The following is a 20,557-nucleotide window of genomic DNA, read 5'->3' on the forward strand; positions in this document are numbered from 1 at the left end:
TATTTTTTACAGCGACTCCCTAGGTCGAGAACTTTGTTGCGTTATGCTTACGATGTTAGTGTGTCACTCATCCATTACATTTTGCAAGGTTACATTTCAGTTTACTCGCAAAACAAGACTTCTTCGTGTTTTGGGGAGATTTTCGCAGTGTCTAGACATCAAAGGTAAATCTCCACAACACAATTAAAGCAGATCCTTCAGCTGCTGGGAGTAGCTCCATTAAAATGCAATATTTTTTCCCCTTGTAACAATGACTCACTGGTGCAGAGCAGGTAGTGTCCCACAGTGAGGCAGCCAGCACAGCTATCACCAGCAAACATCCAGAGGGGTTTTATCCAGTTTTAATCCAAATTTTAAAAAAAAGGAATGCAAATTGAAAGATTGCATTCATTCGGGCATGTTTGTCTTTGTAACTAAAGCAATTGGAATTTTTAAAGGTATTTGACGACAACTCAGGAGCCTTGAAGTATTTCGTACTGCTTTAACTTTTCAGCGCACCCACAGGTAAACAAGTCTGGAGTGAACCCCGGCCAATCGCAAGGCCATGGATTTTTTTGTGAAAATTGGATAGAGGTGATTCCCCTAAACCACATTAAAAAAAAACCCCAGAATGACATGACAGAAACGGAATTCAATTTATTTAAGTCACCGCCTACCAATGACCTTGCCCAGGATAATACCACTGCATTATATGTCGTGGTCTATTACATTTATGCAGCTCAATGGGGAAAGGCCACAATCTAAGGCCCTCCTGCCAGAGTACACCGAGGATCTGGAAACCATGGAAAATCCCTCAGGCTGTATGCACCAGAAAATAGTTTGATATGAAATATAAATGTACACTGTAAATAATACCTGTAATTGTAAGTGCAGTGAGGCACCTTAGAGGGCCATATACTGTGTTGAAAGAAACCAGGCAACATTGCATTTTATCTATTGTCAAATTTGAACTGTTATGTAATGTACTTCTACAAACTTTATGAATAAAGTACATATTTTGAAAACAAGTTCTGTAGCTAAGAGCACATCCTTCTTATCCATGTGTCCTCAGGGCATGGGGGTGACACCAGCAAATTCACCCATTTTTACTGTCCATCCCTAGGTGCCCTGAGAAAGTGCTGATGGGGTAGTGGGTGGGTCTTCTTGTTTCCAGTCAGTGTTTGTACAACTGAGTGATGGACTCAGCCACTTCAGAGGCCCCTAGCTGAGGTCAGACACACGACAGGATGCCAGTTCTGATGAAGGGTCATCATCACCCCGAAATGTTGACTCTCCATAGATGCTGAGTATTTCCAGCATTTTCTATTTTATTTCCTGTTTCCAGCTTCTGCAGTATTTTGCTTCTGCACAGGATGGTAAACCCACTTTTCAGTCTCAATGGGCAGCGCATTCACCCACTGAGCCACAGCAGTTAATCTACAGGGTAACAGTAGATTACCTGAAACATTAACTCTGATTCTCTCTCCACAGATGTTGATTATTTCCAGCATTTTCAGTTTTCAATCCACATGCAGGTTGCACTGAGAAATACTGGCATTAGGGGAGAATATAAATGGGAATAAGAAGCCAGAACCCAGATCCTGGACATGTGGATATAATGTTGTAGTTGCCAATGTTTTTTTTGCCAATTTAATTCCGTCAAAAAACTTAATTTAAATAAAACCTTGTTCTTACGCCATCGTTCAAGTCTTTTTAACACTTTCTGTATCAATGGTTGTGCCAGACACCCCACAGTGGTTCTATCCTTTGAGGACTGGGAGTTTATGTCCCAGATTATGTATCACATGGCCAGTAACTACATTGTGTAGCAGTCACATTACACATAGAAAATTCAATTAATGTCCTCATTATACTTCCTCTGAGGATGGCAGATATCAAACCTGAGGCTCAATTTATGCAACACGAAACAACTGATCCGGTTTATCTGCAAATCATGGAGTTATACAGTGCAGAAGGAGGCCATTTGACCCATCATGCCTGTGCCAGCTCTTTGAAAGAGCTATTCAAATCAATCCCATTCCCCTGCTCTTTCCCCACAGCCCGACCAATAAATTATTTATTGTTATAAAGGAATAGGTGATTTTAAGAACCAAGAAGAAGTTGTTGAGTGTACATAAAACCTGAATAAGGCCTCAGTTAGAGTCTGTGTGCAGTATTAGGTTCCACACCAAAGGGAGGGTATTGAGGCTTTGGAGAGGGTACTCTACGGATTCAATAAGATACTTCCTGCTTAAAAGAAAAGCATTGAATTCTCCTGATATCATGGCCAGCCTTGCTGGCTCAAACAACTCCATGAAAAATAGATTATCTGATCATTCAGCCATTTGCTTTTTGTGAAAGCTTGCTGTGTACAAATTGGCTGCCTTGTTTGCCGTCATTACCACAGCGGTTAGACTTCAAAAAGTAATTCATTGGTCATAAAGTGTTTTTGGATATGATAAGAGGCATTTCAATTAAAGTTCTTTTCGAAATGTCCCATTCACCCAAATCTGTATCTGGAGCTTTTCTAACTTGACGTTGCCCCATTTATTCATAGTGATTTTCTATTGTTGCTGCTTCATCTTTCACATTCTCCCATATGTTGGAACAGCAAGCTGTACTGTCCTGTCTACCTCACTAGACGTGAGGACAGCCAGGTGACCTGCTCTGAGTCGATCCCGAGCAAATTACTCAGATGTGCATGAGAGCAGACGACTTTGACTTAGCTTCACATTTTTCTCAACGTCCTGGTAGATGATCAATTTCCCCTGATGAGCTGACTTACGATTAGGAACCTGCAAGATTGGGAACATGCATCCAATGAGGAATTATGAGTTTTAAGTCACGTCTCACTGCACTGGGACAACAATGCTGCTCAGCAAACGTGAATTTCTGATCTGTCATTGCAGATTTGTACTGGTATAATCCTAAAACTATGTGATCTAGCCTCCATCAGTCTGGGAAATGGGTGATGAGTGAGAAAGACCTAGACAGAAGAGAAAAAAATTAGTCTCTACTACTTCAATTTCCTTCTCTTTTCCCCTTCCCCCTTTAGAAAGCATTGACTTATGCTGAAGTATGGATCCACAGGTGTTGGTGATCAATCAGTGACTTTCCCCACTGGGAATTTTTCATTTATGAGCCTGAGCAGTGAATGTCAGTAAGCTATTAAAGCACAGCAATCATCATCATTTCTGGCCTTAGCTGATATTCACAGGAGCCACTGGAACAATGGCTGCTTTTTGAATATTGCTGAAAAGAGAGTCATGCTGAAGCTTTTCATCTTGCACCCATCAGGACAAATGCAAGAATGCATACAAAAGATAACAACAGTGATACCTGAAACAGTGGCAATAGGGGTAAGTTTGACTTTGGGTGACATTGTAAGATGGGCAATATTGGATAAGCTGCCCATTATATATCTATTCAAATTTTCATTTCAGTTTCTGGAGAGATATGAAACGTGTGCCTGATCTGATATTGCTCACTTTCACTATTGCCCAAAGTCAAAATTATCCCCAATATCTTCTGCTTGATACCTGATCAAAGATAATAAATAGAGTCACCATGTTTTTCCCTTAGTTTACTAAGATCTCTTGTAGATACATTCTCCCCAAGTAACCTGTCACATTGTGTGTCAGCTGTGACTCAGTTTGTAGCACCCTCACGTTGGAGTCATAATGTTGTGGGTTCAAGTCCCGCTCCAGGACATCAGCACAAAAATCAAAGCTGACGCTCCAAAGCAGTACTGAGGGAATGCTGCACTGTCAAAGGTGCTGACTTTTTGTTGAGATGGTAAAACCAAGGCTTCATCTGCCCTCTCGGGTGGACAAAAGATCCCATGGCTCTATGTCAAAGAAGAGCAGAGGAGTTATCTCCGGTATCCTGGCCAATATTTAGCCCTCACTCAACATCATCAAACTAGTTTTTCTGGTCATTGTCATATTGCTGTTTGTAGAAGCTTGCTTTGTACAAATAGTCTACCATGTTTCCTACATTGCAACAGTTACTAGGCTTCAAAAAGTAATCTTGACTGTAAAGTGTTTTGACCTGTCCTGTGGTCATGGAAGGTGCTGCGTAAATGCAAGTCTTTCTTTCTAATAAGCATGCCTGACATAAATTAATCCAAGCAAAGAAGGCCTATGTGCGAAAACAGTCCTTCTCATTTCTATCACACAAATCCCTGGTCCAAGTACAGTGTAAAAAATACAACACCCCATCCAAGTATAAAATGCGTCCTAATTATATAGTTGTAATACTTAGGAGATTAAAATAATTGATACACTCTCAAGTATAACCTGGAGACAGCAGCTTCATTTCAGAATTTGAATCAGCTTTGTGGAAAATATTGTTTTTGTTCAGTCTTGTCAGCTTGAATGATGATTCGATGGATTATGGCACAAAGACATAACCATTGGTTATTTTTATCTGTAGTTTATAATTAGCAAGATCCTCATCCAAGCACCACATTCCTGCCAAAACAGTTTGGGCTTTATCAGTGCTCAGCTGTGTCATTATCCGGTCTAAGTTGGTTTATTTTTGTTAAAGGTGTTCCTGAAGACAGCTCAAGGCTGAAAGCTCGTACCATTGTTGAAAGCATCTGAGGAGGTGAGAGTGCATTTATCTACAGTGACACCTGTGGAAAGTGACCACGTTTTGGGACTGCATTTAATTGGTCTTAATAGACAGGCTGCCTCTTAACGCAGGTTCAATCCTGAATCATTTGTGTGTTGTTGCAATTGTCAATGCAGTGGTCAGTACAGGCATCTTTGTTATTGTAAAGGCAGGATTACTGTTATGTTCAGTAAACAACTCTCATATTTGGTATTCTGTTACAAAATCCTTTATAAAGTAAGGGCAAGAAGCGTGAGATAATGGTTTGGATCAGAGAGTAAAGGCTGAAGCTGCACTGTGCTAAATGATCCCAACAATAACACTAATCTGCCTTATTGTAATGAAATGGTACTTCAGTAATCCTCATTTAATTGAAAATGCAGGAAGACTCTTTACGGTGACTTAAATTGGGCTACATGGATGGCGATGAGATGCATTGCTGCTCTGATGTAGCAAAATGAGTTCACAACTGCGATTCTCCGTGAGGTGAATTCCCAATCTTGGCTGTGCTGTAAAGCAGAGGTGTGGGGAACAGGCCAAGTTTCCTCGCCGAGATGGAATTGGTCTGGGGCTTTTCTTCTAAAGAAGAACTTGCATTGATATTGCACCTCATGTTATGTGTTCAGGATACACTCACGCTTCCTTGTAGCTCAGCGCAAGAGCAAATTTACACACAGCAAGATCCCACCAACAGCATTGAGATGAATGATCTGTCGATCTGTTCTTCTAGTAATAATTTAGGATAGCGCTGCTGATTAAGGCAGTTGGGAAACTCCCTGATCTTCTTCCAAAAAATACCTTGGGACCTTTTGTGTCCTGAACAAGCAGATTTAAACTCCTATCCGTAAAGCAGCATCTCTGATATTGCAGCAATTGGAGTCTAGATTTTGAGCTGCTTCTATTTCAGGGGAGCAGTGTGCTTTCCAACTCTTGGTACTGTATGCATTCCCACATGGCACTATTCTCCACCGGATGCCAGTCAGAAGTGGAACGCGTTAAACTGCCATCAGCTCACAAGTCTAACCATAAAGTGAATGACCACTGCTACAGAACAAGGTACACCCACACTGCTGTTAGGAAGGGAGTTCCAGGATTTTGACTCAATGACAATGAAAGTACAGTAATATGTTTCCAAGTGAGGATGGCGTGACTTGGAGGGCAACTTGGAGATGTAGGCGTGCCTATATGCCTACTGCCCTTGTTCTTCGAGGTGGTAGAGGTCACAGGTTTGGAAGGTGTTGTTGAAGAAGCTTTTGTGAGTTGTTGCATTCCATTTTGTAGATAGTATGCACTGCAGCTAGGGTGCACCAGTGGTGGAGGGAGTCAATGTTTAAGGTGCTGGATGATTCCTCAGGTCTACAGGTTTGCAGGACAGTGACGGCACAGTGGTATTGTCACTGGACTAGTATTCCAGAGACCCAGGGTAATGCTCTGGGGTCCAGGGTTTGAATCCTGCCACGGCAGATGGTGGAATTTGAACTCAATAAAAATCTGGAATTAAAAGTCTAATGATGACCATGAAACCACTGTCGATTGTTGTAAAAACCCATCTGGTTCACTAATGCCCTTTAGGGAAGGAAATCTGCTGTCCTTACCTGGTCTGGCCTACACGTGACTCCAGACCCACAGCAACGTGGTTGACTCATAAATGCCCTCTGAAATGGCCTAGCAAGCCACTCAGTTGCATTAAACCGCTGCTACAAAGTCACAAAAAAGGAATGAAACCAGGTGGACCACCCAGCATTGACCTAGGCACCGGAAACACAGACCTGTCGACCCTGCAAAGTCCTCCTTACTAACATCTGGGGGCTAGTGCCAACACTGGGAGAGCTGTCTCACAGACTAGTCAAGCAACAGCCTGACATAGTCATCCTCACGGAATCATATCTTATAGATAATGTCCCAGACGCCACCATCACCATCCATGCAGCAGGGGTGGCAGCACAGTGGTATACAGTCAGGATGGAGTTGCCCTGGGAGTCCTCAACATGGACTGTGGACCCCATGAAGTCTTAAGGCATCAGGTCAAACATAGGCAAGGAAACCTCATGCTGATCATCACATACTGCCCTCCCTCAGCTGATGAGTCAGTGCTGCTCCATGTTGAACACCACTCTGAGGAAGCACTGAAGGTGCCAAGGGCGCAAAATGTACTCTGGGTGGGGGGGTCTTCAATGTCCATCACCAAGAGTGGCTCGGTAACACCACTACTGATCCAGCTGGCTGAGTCCTAAAAGACATAGCTGCTAGACTTGGTCTGCGGCAGGTGGTGAGGGAACCAACAAGAGGAAAAACATTCTTGGCCTCATCCTCACCAACCTGCCTGCCGCAGATGCATTTGTCCATGACAGTATCGGTAGAAGTGACCACCGCACAGTCACTGTGGAGACCAAGTCCCACCTTCACATTGAGGATACCCTCCATCCTGTTGTGTGGCACTACCACTGTGCTAAATGGGATAGATATCCAACAGGTCTAGCAATTCAAGACTGGACATCCATGAAGCGCTGTGGGCCATCAGCAGCAGCAGAATTGTACTCAAAACACAATCTGTAACCTCATAACCTGGCACATACCCCACTATATCATTACCATCAAGCCAGGGGATCAACCCTGGTTCAATGAAGAGTGCAGGAGGGCATGCCAGGAGCAGAACCAGACATACCTAAAAAATGAGGTGTCAACCTGGTGAAGCTATAACACAGGACTACTTGCATGCCAAACAGCATAAGCAGCAAGTGATAGACAGAACTAAGCGATCCCACAACCAACAGGTCTGGTCTAAGCTCTGCAGTCCTGCCACATCCAGTCGTGAATGGTGGTGGACAATTAAAGAACTGACTGGAGGAGGAGACGCCACAAATATCCCCATCTTCAATGATGGGGAACCCAGCACATCAGTGCAAAAGATAAGGCTGAAGCATTTGCTACAATCTTCAGCCAGAAGTGCAGAGTGGATGATCCATCACGGCCTCCTCTGGAGGTCCCCAGCATCACAGATGTCAGTCTTCCACATGATATCAAGAAACGGCTGGAGGCACTGGACAGTTCAAAGGCTATGGGCTCTGACAATATTCACAGAATCACAAGAATTTGAATGGCACAGGAGGAGTCCATTCAACCCATCGTGTCTGCACAGCTCTCCAAATGAGCATTATGACCTAGTGGCATTGCTCTGCCTTTTCCCCGTAACCTTGCATGTTGTTTCTATTCAAATAATCATCTAATGCCCCCTTGAATGCCTCGATTGAACCTGCCTCCACCACACTTCCAAGCAGTGCATTCCAGACCTGAACCACTCGCTGTGTGAAAAAGTTTTTTCTCACGTCACATTTGCTTCTTTTGCAAATTACTTTAAATCTGTGCCCTCTCGTTCTTGATCCTTTTACGAGCAGGAACAGCTTCTCCCTAACTACTCTGCCCAGCCCCCTCATGATTTTGAACATCTCTATCAAATCTCCTCTTAACCTTCTTCCCTCCAAAGAGAACAGTCCCAACCTCTCCAATCTATCCTCATAGCTGAAGTTTCTCATCCCTGGAACCATTCTTGTAAACCTCCTCTGCGCTTTCCCCAATGCGTTCATTATAATGTGGCATCCAGGACTGCACACAATATTCCAGCTGAGGTCTAATGAGTGTCTTATATAAATTCAGCATAACCTCCCTGCTCTTGTACTCCATGTCCCTATTAATAAAGCACGGGGTACTATAAGCTTTATTAACTGCTCTCTCCACCTGTCCTGCCAACTTCAATGATCTATGCACTTATACAGTCTTTCTGCTCCTGCACCCCCTTCAAAATTTCACCCTTATTTTATAGTCTTTCCATGTTCTTCCTACCAAAATGCATCACCTCGCACTTCTCCACATTGAACTTCATCTGCCACCTATCTTCCCACTTCACCAACTTGTCTATGTCCTCTTAAAATTCTACACTGTCCTCACAGTTCACAACACTCCCAAGCTTTGTACATCCACAAACTTTGAAGTTCTCCCCTGCACATCATGATTAATATATAACAGGAAAAGCAGGGGTCCCAATCCCAACCCCATACTACAAACCTTCCTCCAGCCCAGAAAACATCCATTGACCATTACCCTCTGTTTCCTATTTTACAGCCAGTTTTGTATCCGTGTTGCTAATGCCCCTTCAATTCCATGAGCAATAGCTTTTCTCCAGAACTTGCCGTGCCCCTAGCCAAGCTGTTCCAGTACAGCTACAACATTGGCATCTACCCGGCTATGCGCAAAATTGCCTAGGTATGTCCTGTCAACAAAAAGCAGGACAAATCTAACCTGGACAATTAACGCCCTATCAGTCTACCTTCCATCATCAGTATAGTGATGGAAGGGCTATTCAACAGTGTTATCAAGCGGCAATTGCTTAGCAACAAATTGCTTACTGATGCTCAGTTTGGGTTCCACCAGGGCCACTCAGTTCCTGACCTCATTACAGCCTTGGTTCAAACATAGACAAAAGAGCTGAACTCCCGAGGTGAGATGAGAACGACTGCCCTAGACATCAAAGCCTCATTTGACCGAATGTGGCATCAAGGATCCCTAAACAAACTGGAATCAATGGGAATCAGGGGGAAAGCTCTCCACTGTTTGGAGTCATATCCAGTACAAAACAAGATGGCTGTGGTTCTTGGGGGTCTGTCATCTCAGCTCTAGGACGTCACTTCAGGAGTTTCTCAGGGTAGTGTCCTTGGCCTAACCATCTTCAGCTGCTTCATCAATGACCTTCCTTCCAACATAAGGTCAGAAGTGGGGATCTTTGCTGATGATTGCACAATGTTCAGCACCATTTGCGACTCCTCAGATACTGAAGCAGCCCGTGTCCAAATACAACAAGACCTGGACAATATCCAGGCTTGGGCCGACAAGTGGCAAGTAACATTCACGCCACACAAGTGCCAGGTAATGACCATCTCCAACAAGAGAGAATCTAACCATCGGCCCTTTACATTCAATGACATTACCGTCACTGAATCCCCTACTATCAACATCCTGGGGGTTACCATTGACCAGAAACTGAACTGGACTAGCTATATAAATACTGTGGCTACAAGAGCAGGTCAGAGTCTAGGAATTCTGCAGCGAGTAACTCACCTCCTAATTCCCCAAAGCCTATCCACCATCTACAAGGCTCAAGTAAGGAGTGTGATGGAATACTCTCCACTTGCTTGGATGAGTACAGCTCCCACAGCATTCAAGAAGCTTGACACCATCCAGGACAAAGCAGCCCGCTTGATTGGCTCCACATCTGCAAACATTCACTCCCTCCACCACCGACGCACAGTAGCAGCAGTGTGTACCATCTGCAAGATGCACTGTAAGAATTCACCAAAGCTCCTTAGACAGCACCTTCCAAACACATGACCATTACCTTCTAGAAGGACAAGGGCAGCAGATAGATGGGAACATCACCATCTGGAAGTTCCCCTCCAAATCACTCACCAGCCTGACTTGGGAATATATCGCTGTTCCTTCACTGTCGCTGGGTCAAAAATCCTGGAACTCCCTCCCTAACAGCACTGTGGGTGTACCTACGCCACATGGACTGCAGCGGTTCAAGAAGGCAGCTCACCACCACCTTCTCAACGGCAACTGGGGATGGTAATAAATGCTGGCCCAGCCAGCGAAGCCCACAACCTGTGAATGAATTAAATAGAAGGGTTGTTGACTCATCGTGTCTTTGCTAGAACGAACCAAATCAAATCCTGTTGCCTCTCTCTCTGCCCATATCTTGTATTTTTCTCTGCACCAAAGACTTATTTACTCTCCCCTTAAAAGAAACATTAGTCTCTGTCACAACTGCTTCATATGACAAAACACTCCATGCTCTAATAGCTCTCTGGCTAAAGAAATTTCTCCTAACCTTTCTTATCAGAATCTTAGTGACGTTTTTGAATTGAAGGCCTCTCATCCCTGACTCCTCAACCTGAGGAACTGATATTTCCTTACTTGCCCTACCAGAGTTTTAAAAATCACTACTAAATTCCTTCTTAACCTTTCCTGTTTGGAAACAATTTCAGCTTTTCAAGTCTCTTCTTAAGATAAGTGTTTCATTCAAGTGTATAATTTTATGTTATTAGCTTTATTTTTAACAGACCTGCTTAAGCATCCAATAGGACTAACGAACTATATTAAAGCCTTTCAGATCCCACACTATAATGTGATGGTGTGCTGATAAAAAAGTACCCTGTACACAGTTTTCATGATTTATAGCCAATCAGTTACATGCTCCATTATACATTCTGATTAAACAGAATGCAGCAAATTAAAATTGGAAATAAATTCAAAAATAAAGCCAAAGACTCATATTGCCTGTTTTAATGAGGTTTTACCAGCTAAACAGCATCTGCCTCTGGGCACCCTTTGCACCCTGTAGCAAGAAATGTTGCTGCATGAAGAAGCTTATGTGTTCACAATCAGTTATCGTCTAATGAGTTAAAAATATCAGATTTGTGTAGTGATGTGAGAAAAGTATGTTAAGGAAATATTAGGGAAAGTAACTATGTTTGAAATTGTTTTCCTCACATTTTTAGCACATGAAATGAAGTGCCATTATGTTAATAAAGGTTTCTCTGTCTCCGTCTTTCCTGTGGGAACAGCACTGTCTGCAGGTTGCTAAAGGTGCCTCAAGGCAGAAAAGTCTCAGTGGCAGTGGTAAAAGCTCATTGTAAGCATATATCTCCCAAATGAATAGTATTTAACTGAGATTGCTGTTGGTTTAACTGGCTAACTTAATGTTATAAAGATGTTATGAAAAGCAAAGTTGTGCTCTCCTCATGTTAAACATTGAAGAAAGTGCATGTTTATGCTGAATCGAGTTTTTGCAGGTATTAACCATGACTATGATTATTACTCAACTGTGCAAACATGGGATGAGTGGCCTTTCAGTGTGTTTCGGTACTTGGAAGATCTAAAATTTCCTATAATCAGAGTAGCTATGTGTTAGCATGTTTGCTGTACACTATTTGAGCATAGTAACTTAATGTAAAAGCTTTTAATTTTAAGCATATATTTTACACTACTGAGTAGTCCTTTTACCATCAGCTCAAATTTGTAGGCTAAAAAAGTAGATATGAGTAGATTCTGATGAGAAACCATGATGCAGAAACTGAGAAATGTTCCTGAGGGAAACTTTATCGCACTATGCTGCTTCAAAAGCTGATGTACAATCATTAACTTACCTTTTCTAGTTATAAGACGTGTTTCAGACCAAACTGACATGTTTCCATTCAAACAGTAACTGTTTTATCTTTTGTTTATCCCCCTACCCTTTCATTTATTAAGCAGGTAATGTAGTCTGACACATCAGGGAGTGCTGCATTGTCAGATGCCATCTTTCAGATGAGATGCTAAACTGTGGGTGCATGTTCAGGTGAAAGAGCCAATAGCACCAATGGTAAAAGATCAGGAGAGTTCTCCCAGTATTCTGCTGAGTATTCATGCTTCACCAACCACCAAAACAGGTTAACGGATCAACCATCTCATTTCCTATTTACACGATCTTGCTGTGCACAAATTGGGTGCTGTGTTTGCCCACGTAACAACAATGGCCGAAATAATTAATTGTATGTGGTTTGGCATATCCTGAGGACACAAAAGGCACTATTAAAATGTATGTTCCTTCTTTTAAAAAGACCACTCCAAGGAGGTAACGAAAAATAATCTAAGACTTTTCAAAGTGTCTGCCAACTCCTTAAATCAAAACACAAGCTTACACTCTCATGAGGTAGTTCTTGCTCCCCTGATGGCACAATGCATAAATGTGTCATTACTGTGGGTTAAAGACCAGGAGGATTCCGGGTTGGTTGATGTTCGCTTTAGCAAAGACACAGATTCTACAATTTTCTTGTGCAACGATATTAGGGAGGCAAAATATGTGTCAGATCCCCACTTCAACTCATTACCCCATGCCTTCCCTGCTGCCAAACATCCACCCCTCCACCCCCATTGTGGGCTCCAGTCGAGCATGGGGCTAGACTAGGCTCCCTTGCAGTCAGATAGTCTGTTGGTACTGAATGTCGACTCAGTAGCATCGTCCACCCTCACTTCACTCCCACTACCACTTAAAACACATTCTCACTTTTGTAACCTTTAGGGTTCACTATCTGAATGCCTTCCTTAGTAGCCACTTTGAGGGACATCCTTCAGAAGTTTCAATTCATTTTTAATACTTTGCTACCCCATCATGATGCGAAACAAGTTCCAAATTCACAATGACCTCCATTTACTTACTGTTCCACATGGATCATGTTTAAAATTTTCATTCTCATTTACAGACTAAGGCATTCTAATTTATTTCAGCTGTTGTTCCTACTGGCCTATTGTGAAACAACCCCCACCTTTTCTCACCCTTTTCCACTCTAGAATATATATTGCTCTTGGAGGGAGTGCAGCGCTGATTCATCAGAATAATCCTGGCACTGGAAGGGTTAATTTATGAGAACAGGTTGCATTTGTATTCCCTCAAATATAGATGATTAAGACGTGGATCTAATTGAGATGTTTAAGGTGATTAAAGGGTTTGATAGGGTAGATAGAGAGAAACTGTTTCCTCCAGAGGAAGAACCCAGAACAAAGGGACATAAACTTAAAATTTGAGCTAGGTCACTCAGGGATGGTGTCAGACAGCACTTTTCACACAAAACATAGTGGAAATCCATAACCGAGAAACTGTTGAGGCTATGTCAATTGAAATGATCAGAATTGAGATTGATAGATCTTTTCTTGGAAGCAGATTAAGAGACATGGAACCACGGCAAGTGAGTGGAGTTAAGATGCAGATCTGCATGGCAAAAAAAACGGCTCCTGGGGTTGAATGGCCTAATCCTGTTCCTATATTCCAGCTTTAGTATCAGATCCCTTACTCTCTGGAACTCCCTCCCAAAGCTGTTCAACTTTGCTGCCTGTTCCCCTATCTTTAAAATGTTCCTCAAACCTTGGATTCAACTGTTATCTTTCCTGACTGTTGCACCTTTGAGTAGCATCTATTTCTTCTTTGTGAAGCACCTTAGGACATCCTTAGAAGGTTATATAAATGCAAGTTGTTGATGTTGGCTAGAAAAATGGCCACTTGGGGAAGGTACTGAAGACTGCCAGCACTTGCGTGGGACTGAGCCCCAGCAGGATCTCACACCTTCTAGAGAGGGGAAGGAAACTGAAACAAAATAAGACTGGTTGTTCCATTTTTTTTTTTGCTTCTCCAAACGGACAGTTGCAAATATAAATCTGTTATTGTCATTTCCACAGCTCTGTGCTCTGGGCCATACTGCTCTAGTGTTCCCATGACATCAGGGTTAAGTTGAACATAGTGAATACGCCTGGACACAGCGCTTCTGAGCATTCAGAATTGTCATAAACTGTCAGTGACATTTTCTTGGATACTTGTGGGAAGATTTCCTTTGTTCGATATGTGCAGCAAAATCATAAACAGGTTCTTTGAAAAAGCATTTATAATTTGTTACACATGTGGCACAGAGGACAATCTTCAGCAATAGCCTTTTTTTATTGGTCTCTAAGGTTCCACATGGATTGATTTGATTGCTGAATGGAGCTGAAAATATTTTTCTTTTTTTTTCAAATTACAGCAATATTATTGTGGCATATTTTCCCTCATTTTACATGAAATATATTAACCACCAGAAATGATTGTATTAAGACAATCACAAGACACATAAGATTCTTTGACCACTTTACTAGGAAGAGTAGCTGAGATGGCTTTTCCGAACAGTTATTATCTGTTAATAACTAAAAACTGACAACTCCCCAGATGCTGATGGACTTCATCCTAGAGTCTTAAAAGAAGTGGCTGCTGAGATAGCAGATGCATTGGTTTTAATTTTCCAAAATTCCCTAGATTCTTGAAAGGTCCCATTAGATTGGAAAATAGTGAATGTGACTCCTCTATTCAAGAAAAGAAGGAGAAAAGAGGGGAAAGAGAAAGCAGGAAACTACAGGCCAGTTAGCTAACATCTGTCATCGGGAAATTGCTGGAACCTATTATTAAGAGGTTATAGTGGGGCACATAGGAAATTTCAATGCAATCAGGCAGAAACAACATGGATTTCTGAAAGGGAAATCATGTTTGACTAATTTATTGGAGTTCTTTGAGGAGATAACGAGCAATGTGGATAAAGGGGAACCTGTAGATGTGCTGTGCTTAGATTTCCAGAAGGCATTAAAGTTTCCACTCAAAAAGAGCTCATGGTGTAGGGAGTAACATATTAGCATGAATAGAGGATTGGTTAGCTAACAGGAAATAGAGAATAGACATAAATGGGTCATTTTCAGGTTGGCAAGATGTGACAAGTTAGATTGCTACAGGGACCAGTGCTAGAGTCTCAACCATTTACAATTTATATCAATGACTTGGATGAGGGGACCAAATGTGTGGTTGCTATATTTTGCTGATGACACCAAGATAGGTGGGAAAGTAAGTTGTGAAGGGAACATAAGGGTGGCGGCGATGCTGGAGAACACAGTGAGCCAGCCAAAAGTCCATTGACTTAGGTGGGATTGGAAGATCCTGCTGGCAGGCAGGGTGAAAAATTCCGGCCAAGGAGTCTGCACAGGGACATAGATAGGTTAAGTGAGTGGACAAAATTTGGCAGATGGAATACAATGTGGGAAAATGTGAACTTGTTCACTTTGGCAGGAAGAAAAGAAAAGCAGCATATTATTTAAATAGAAAGAGATTTCATAACTCTCCTGGGTGAACTGGTACGCAGGTACAGCAAGTAATTAGGAAGGCAAATGGAACTTTGTTGTTTATTGCAAGGGGAGTGCAATATAAAAGTAGGGATGTTTTGCTACACTTGTGCAGGGTGTTGGTGAGACCACATCTGGAGTACTGTGCATAGTTTCTTAATTAAGAAAAGTTATAAATGCGTTAGAAGCAGGTCAGAGATGGTTCACTCAACTGATACCTGGGATGGGGAGTTACCTTATGAGAAAAGGTTGGACAGGCTGTGCCTGTGTCCATTGGTGAAGAATGAGAGGTGACCTTATTGAAACATATAAGGTCCTGAGGGGACTTGACAAGGTGGGTGCTGAAAGGATGTTTCTCCTTGCAGGAGGGATTAGAAATAGGGGACACAGTTTAAAAATAAGGGTCTCCCATTTCAGATGGAGATGAGAAGAAATTTTTTCTCTCAGAGGGTCATGAGTCTTTGGAACTCTCTTCCCCGGAGACCAATGAGGCAGGGTCATTGAATATTTTTAAGGCAGAGGTAGACAGATTCTTGACTGACAACGGAGTCAAAGGTTATGGGAGGGCTGTGGGGGTTGGGGGGGGTGGGGGGGGTGGGTGGGGGGGCAGGTGGCGGGGTGGTAGGTGGAATGTGGAGTTGAGGCCTCAGTCAGATCAGCCACAATCTTATTGAATGACAGAGCAGGCTCGAGGGGCCAAACAGCCTACTCCTACTGCTAATTTATAGGTTCATATTTCTGTGTCTTTGGAGTATCTTCTCTAAGGTGGGTTGCTACTTGGCTGCAGGGCCCCACCTATCCATTATAATGAAGGCAGTCACCTGCATCCACAGATACCTCCTGGATGCCAACCTAATATTCAGAATGTTCTGTCATGGGGCTTCAACCCAAGTTATCCAACTCAGCATCAGAAATACTACCACGGAGCCTGTGGTCACTTTATCCTGAGGTGAGTACCCAACTTGATAGAATGATCTGGTATTTACAGATCATATTATAGATTTTACTTGGCGGGACTGTGTGAAGTGGGGCTTGAACCCTTCATCATCTGGCTCAGAAGCAGGAATGCTACGAATTCTCTCTTGAAAACATTGGCTCTTGATGAACTACATGTACTTGGAAACTGGACCTTCTTCAGTATGTATTTTCTTATCAAACCCTTTACCTTTAAGAATAATATTTGTTAAGGAAGATCTGTAGTAACCAATTGGAGAGTAGCATGGGCTACCTCAGCAGTCAGTGTAGAGATAGAGTTGGAGTTGAAAGCACATGTGTAGTTGCTGCTGAGTATGTTGTAAGTAAACTTCAATTTTCTACCCAAGAAGTGTCTGCAGATCAACTCTATCATTACTAGTACAACTCAGCCACCCTACAACAAACTGGCGATGAGGATAAAACAGGATTGAACGGAAGAAATCAAGTTAAAAAGAAATCGGCACTGTACCTTACCCAGTGATTGTAAGTAGCAAGCTCCATTAGAATTGAAGAAGTTATCGTCTCAAAATGCCACAATTTGGGAGAATTGATCCTTTTGAATCAGCCACAAACGATTGGTCTCAATACATAAAACGCCTCACCTTTTTTTTAAAGTTTCCCCCAAGAAGTGTCTGCAGATCAATTCTATCATTAATAGTACAACTTGGCCACCCTACAACACCTGTCTTTCTCCACCACCAATGCACAGTGGTAGCAGTGTGTACCATCTACAAAATGCACTGCAGCAACTCACCAAGGCTCTTTCAACAGCACCTTCCAAACCCACGACCTGTATCACCTAGAAGTACAAGGGCAGCAGATGCATGGGAACACCACCATCTGCAGGTTCTCCTCCAAGCTACACACCATCCTGACTTGGAAATATATCGCTGTTCCTTCACTGTCACTGGGTCAAAATCCTGGAACTCCCTCAGCACTGTGGGTATACCTACACCACATCGACTGCAACGGTTCAAGAAGGCAGCTCACCACCACCTTCTCAAGGACAATTAGGGATGGGAAATAAATGCTGGCCTAGTCACATTCTGTGAAAGAATAAATAAAAAAATTAAGTTACAATTTCAATGCCATTAAACCAGTGATTTAATGTTGAGATTATATGAATTTTCCAGCATAAAATAGTGGATATCTGGAGCAGGTTACCAGAAAAATCAGTGAATTTTGTGTCAGATTCTAACTTCAGAAAACATCCAGATCATTAACTGTCAAGAAAGGGAACTGAGGTGAATGGACCGTAGAAGAAGTGTGTTTATTGAGCCAGATAGCTTTTCTGTTCCACGTTTTCTTACGTACAACTCTAATTTGATCCTGTTTATTCAATGTTTAATCTTAGCCTACTCCATATTCGACCCCCAGTGTATTAAGGATTTGCCCTACGTGTACTCAACATTTTAAAAAATTTCATTCACGGGACGTGAGTGTCACTGGTCATTGGTGGCTGTCCCTCAATTCGAGTATGATGTCTACTCAAGGTCATGAGTTTCTGCCATTGGTCATCATGTGACTGAACAGGCTGACTCTTGACCCACAGATTTTTGGGCAGGTGACCAGATGTCCCATGTGTAGTGGGATCAGGAGTGCAAGATTTGCCTCCTTTTCTTCCCTTCTCTGCCACCACTCTGCCTCATCGTTAAGACGCTGTGACTCAAAGCGTGATGCAGCTCGAAAGACAAGTTGTTGCCATGTTGAACGATTTGTAGCAAGCTCCTCACAGTCATTAATGTGAATGTTGCCGTGCTTCAAGGAGAGCTTCAGAATGTCTTTGAAGCATTTTCTTTGTCCTCTCCTGGAACAATGGCCATCTGAGAGTTGAAGAAACAGGACCTGGCGAGTGAGACAGTTTTTGACCATCTGGATACAGTGTCCCGTCCACTGAAGATGATTTTGCGGGAGGTTTGCCTGAATGCTGGTGGAGCTGACTTGAAGAAGGACACTAGCATTTGTTTGACAGTCCTCCCATTGAATTCAGAGGATGCGGCATGGGATTGCTGATGGAATTTCCCTAGTGCACTTATGTGTCATTAATGCGTTATCCAGGTCTCGCTGCGGTACAGGGATGTTGTGACAACAAACACTTTGGCATTTATTGCTCATCCCAGGGCATTTCAGGGGACACTTAAAATTTACCACATTGCAGTGGGTCTGGAGTCACGTGTAGGCCAGACCAGGTAAGGATGGCAGAGTTCCTTCTGTAAAGGACATTAGTGAATCAGATGGATTTTTATGACAATCTGGTAGTTTCATTACCATCACTACTGATACTAACTTTTGTTTTATTACAGGTTTAATATTTAAAGTCTCCAGCTACCATGATGAGATTTGAATTTATGTCTCTGTTGAGGCCTCTGGATTACTAGTCCAGTAATACAACCACAGTGATGAATCCCAGTGTCCACATTCTTTAATTCCAGTTCTTAGTTTATTCAATGTTTAACCCCAATACATACACTGTCCCTAGCATATTCAGCATTTAACCCCAAGCTCTCAGTATTATTCAGTATTTAACTCCCAGTAATGTACTTTGTTCTACCCTAAAATGTTCGGTATTTAAGCAGTAGTGTTAGCATTAGTGTTTTACGGCTCAGTTTGTAGCATTCTTGCTTGATTTGGAACATTGTGGACTCAGGTTCTGCTATGGATCTAGCCGTACAATGTTAGCTGATATTTCTATGTGTCAGGAAACAATAAATTGAGGCCCTTTCTGCCTGCTTGGGTAGATGTAAAAGTTCCCATGGCATGATTTGAAGAGCAGGATTTTCCACCAGTCTGGATTTTCTATCTCAACCAGCACCACCAAAAAGAATGTATCTGGTGATAATCCACTGTTTGGTGTGAGCAAATTGGCCTCCAAGTTGCAAAGTCTCTGCACTCTAAAAGTAACTGCTGAAAGTGCTCGCAGATATTCTGAAAATGGGAAAAGGCACAACATTGACAACACCTCAAATGTACTTCTTTAGCTGTATGGCAATTTGGGACATCCTGAAGTTGTCAAATAAATGCAAGTCTTCCTTTCTTTATATAAATACAATGTGCTTTTTAAAAAAAAATTATTAACCCTTAGTTGACTTATTATTTAACCTCTAACAACATATTCACTGTTTAAAGCCTGCGTATGTTGTGTTTGAGGTCTTGTGGCATAATGAATAGTATACCTGCCTCTTAAACCAAAAGCTTTGGGTTCATGTCCCACTCCAGGACTTGATGACCAAGGAAGGTGTATTCATATCACGGCCAGACAGGTTGAGTATCAACCTGTAAATCCTTCAAGCACATGTCAATGGCAGGTGTTAAGGGTGGGAGAGATTCCTGGTCAGCCATGTGATTGACAGAAAGTTGGAGCCTCAATCACCCCTATTCATAGCTGCAAACTACAACATGCATGGAAAAGTGCATGTTGCCACAGCAACTTAGATTCCCGGAGTGAACTGTTTCCCGCCACAACAAAGCATTTAGATCAGTTTGGTGATTTATTCAGTGTTTAACCTAGTATGTGTAACATTTAATTCCCAGCTCAGTAAGTTATTCAATTTTCAATCTAGTGTGTGTAGCTTTTAGATCCTAGCCTAGTGATTTACTTCCAGTTTAACCTTAATGTGTGCAGCACCCAGTTTAACCCTAAAGTATTCAGCACCCAGTTTAACCCTAAAGTATACAGCACCTAGTTTAGCCCTCGTGTTTGCAGCACCCAGTTTAACCTTAATGTGTCCAGTGCTCACTCTGCCCCCACTTTCATGCAGCGTCCACTCTGCCCCCATTTTCCGCAGCACCCACTCTGCCCCCACTCTCCACAGCGTCCACTCTGCCCCCACTCTCCGCAGCGTCCACTCTGCCCCCACTTTCCGCAGCACCCACTTTCCGCAGCCCCCACTTTCTGCAGTACCCACTCTGCCCCCACTTTCATGCAGCACCCACTCTGCCCCCACTTTCATGCAGCACCCACTCTGCCCCCACTTTCATGCAGCACCCACTCTGCCCCCACTTTCATGCAGCACCCACTCTGCCCCCACTTTCATGCAGCACCCACTCTGCCCCCACTTTCATGCAGCACCCACTCTGCCCCCCCCCCCACCCCCCCCCCACCCCCCCCACCCCCCCCCCCACCCCCCACCCCCCCCCACCCCCCCCCCCCCCACCCCCCCCCCCCCCACCCCCCCCCACCCCCCCCCCCCCCACCCCCCCCACCCCCCCCACCCCCCCCCACCCCCCCCCCCCCCCCCCCCCCCCCCCCCCCCCACCCCCCCACCCC

The sequence above is a fragment of the Cetorhinus maximus genome, chromosome 15, assembly GCF_964194155.1.
Source record: "Cetorhinus maximus chromosome 15, sCetMax3.hap1.1, whole genome shotgun sequence".
NCBI lineage: Eukaryota > Metazoa > Chordata > Chondrichthyes > Lamniformes > Cetorhinidae > Cetorhinus > Cetorhinus maximus.